General features: G+C 51.4%; 1 protein-coding gene across 1 annotated transcript in view; it reads right to left on the reverse strand.

Moving 5' to 3' along the window:
* Window positions 1–3,174, reverse strand: part of CUNH16orf45 (chromosome unknown C16orf45 homolog) — a 117,419-nt gene that overhangs the window by 17,581 nt on the left and 96,664 nt on the right. The gene's annotated exons all lie outside the window — the stretch shown is intronic.

The following is a 3,174-nucleotide window of genomic DNA, read 5'->3' on the forward strand; positions in this document are numbered from 1 at the left end:
GGCTGCAACACTTTGCACAAAGTGCCCAAAGAACTTAAGTCACTGAGGATTTAGGTTAAGGCTCTTAAAAATTCAGGTACAACACAGTCTAGACATTTTCCTCAGCCCTTTCTGGAAACCAGCAAACCTTCAGCTATTCTATGATATAGATTTGTTCATAGGAAGCTACAATTAATTGGTAACTCTAGGAAACAAACACACCCCCCCCCGCATATCCAGGGCTCTATTTCCCACTGCATCAGCACTAGGTATTTTATAGCTGTCAACATTTTTCCTTCTTCATGCACACTCTCACTGACGAACATACTGTGTCAACAATGGTTCTCATGAGATTTGCAAAAGATTGGAAGAGCTTGAGAAAAATGCATCATGTTGGGATTATATTGGCAGTGCCAGCTGTCAGTAGTGGTAGTGAAATGGAGCAAAGAAATTCAGAAAAACAGAGAGGAGAAGAACAAAGATAAGGACACAAGAGATGAGAGAGATATGCAGGAAATAGAGAGAAGAATGAGACAAAGACCATGGACCTGTATTCATTCCTATTGGTAAGAATTTCAGAAAAGTACTTCGGCCCTCGGACCAGTACCCCATGGTCCTAATCCACGTGGGAACAAATAATGCGGCTGGGAACAGTCCAGACTGGATCATGAGGGACTACAAGGCCCTGGGGGCCAAGCTCAAGGAGATGGGGGCACAGGTGGTATTCTCCTCTATTCTCCCAGTAAGTAGACGTGGATGGTGCCATGAGGCCTGCATCAACAGGGACCTGGACATCCCCCCAACCGGGATTCTGGACGGACTTAGGAGAGGCATTGCCAGGCCTAGGGTCAGGGAGGACCTAGTTAGGGAACTTCTGGTGGGGCTGGACATATTTAAATCAGCAGGTCCAAATGATGCTGAGGGAATTGGCCCCAGGGTGCTGAGGGAATTGGCAGGGGGCATTGCGGGACCCCTGGCACAGCGTTACGAGCACTTGTGGTGCTCTGGCCAGGTACCAGAGGACTGGAAAAGGGCCAATGTGGTCCCCATTTTCAAAAAAGGGAGGAAGGAGGACCCAGGTAACTATAGGCCCGTTAGTCTTACCTCAGTCCTGGGGAAGCTTTCTGAGAAAATTATCCAGGAGCACATCTGCAAGGGACCAGCAGGAGAGATTATGCTCAGGGCTAACCAGCATGGGTTCATTAGAGGCAGGGCCTGTCAGACCAACCTAGTTGCCTTTTATGACCAGATCACAAAATCCTTGGACACAGGTGTCGCGGTGGATGTAGTCTTTCTGGACTTTAGGAAGGCCTTCAACACTGTCTCTCACCCCCTTCTCATTAAAAAATTAGGCGGCTGTGGCGTTGATGCCTACACAGTCAGATGGGTCGCAAATTGGCTAGAGGGCCACACCCAGAGAGTGGTGGTGGACAGGTCATTTTCAACCTGGAAGGATGTGGGCAGTGGGGTCCCCCAGGGCTTGGTCCTCAGGCCCATACTGTTCGACATTTTTATCAGTGACTTGAACAAGGGGGTGAAAAGCACCTTGTTCAAATTCGCAGATGACACGAAGATGTGGGGAGAAGTGGGCACGCTAGAAGAGAGGGACAGGCTACAGCTAGATCTGAACAGGTTACAGGGGTGGGCGGATGAGAATAGGATGGGATTCAATACTGACAAGTACAGGGTGCTGCACCTAGGGAGAAAGAACCAGCAGCATACCTATAGGCTGGGGAACTCTCTTCTCATCAGCACAGAGGCAGAAAGGGATCTTGGAGTTATTATTGATTCCAAGATGAATATGGGCTGCCAATGTGAGGACGTGGTCAGTAAGGTTAACCGTACCCTGTCATGCATCCACAGACGCATCACAAACAGGTCCAAGGAGGTGATCCTCCCCTTCTATGCGGCATTGGTCAGGCAACAGTTGGAGTACTGTGTCCAGTTCTGGGCGCCGTGCTTCAAAAGGGATGTGGACAGCATTGAGAGGGTCCAGAGGAGGGCCACTCACATGATGCGGGGGCAGCAGGGCAGGCCCTACGAGGAGAGGCTACGGGACCTGAACCTGTTCAGCCTCCACAAGAGAAGACTGAGGGGGGATCTGGTGGCCGTCTATAAACTTACCGGGGGGGACCTGCGGGGAATGGGAGAGCCCCTGTTCCCCCGGGCACTACCAGGAGTAACTAGGAATAATGGCCACAAGTTGATTGAGAGTAGGTTCAGACTAGACATCAGGAGGCACTACTTCACAGTCAGGGCGGCTAGAATCTGGAACCAACTTCCAAGAGAAGTGGTGCTCGCTCCTACCCTGGGGGTCTTCAAAAGGAGGCTAGATAATCACCTGGATCGGGGTCATTTGACCCCAGCATTCTTTCCTGCCCACGGCAGGGGGTGAGACTTGATGATCTGCTCAGGTCCCCTCCTACCCTACCAACTATGAAACTATGAATCTACTTACCAGTAGAAAATTAGCCTGGGAGCTGAAGCATACACACAATAGGCAGTCCTCCCAGTTTTAAGTCACCAGATGGGCTACACATGGTATTATGTAAAACCAGAGGTACAAGGAAGCCTCCCTCACCCCAAGTCCTGGCTCCCAGGCTTCTAAATCACCATATGTGCAACCCAGTGGTGTGGCACACATGGCATTTAAAGCCTGGCAGGGGCCAGAAACCAAGGCAAGGATAGATTCCTGAGCTATGATTCCCTATCCTATGGCTTTGAAGTTGTCACCCACACCACTCAGCTGGGCAGTGGGGGTGTCATTTAAACCCTGTAGGGTTGGAAACTGGGGTAGAGGACATTGTCCTGGGTCTGTAGCCTTCCTGGAGCTCCAGAAAGGCTCCAGCCCCAGATATACCTGCCTCCCACTGCTCACTCCTCCTGGTTGAAGCAGAGGAGTGCTCTTTTCCCATGGCAGGAACCCTCCCAGAGCTATTGGAGAGTTCCCTCCACAGGCGCATGTCTGTCCCAATAATCAATTGATTGGCAGCACAGGGCGAGGGGGTGAGGTGGGGTGCAATCTCCTAGGTCTGCAACTCTCCCAGGGCTCTGGGACAGGACAGTTCCTGCTGCAGAAGAATGGCTCCCCACATCCTGCTAATCAGCTGATTGGCAGGACAGGGCTCGAGTCCCCCACAGGGCTCCCTGACAGCTCACCTCTGGGCAGGCTATCTGAGAGCCAGTGCTCTCTCT

This window comes from Alligator sinensis, unplaced genomic scaffold, assembly GCF_000455745.1.
Source record: "Alligator sinensis unplaced genomic scaffold, ASM45574v1 scaffold927_1, whole genome shotgun sequence".
In the NCBI taxonomy this organism is placed as follows: Eukaryota; Metazoa; Chordata; order Crocodylia; family Alligatoridae; genus Alligator; species Alligator sinensis.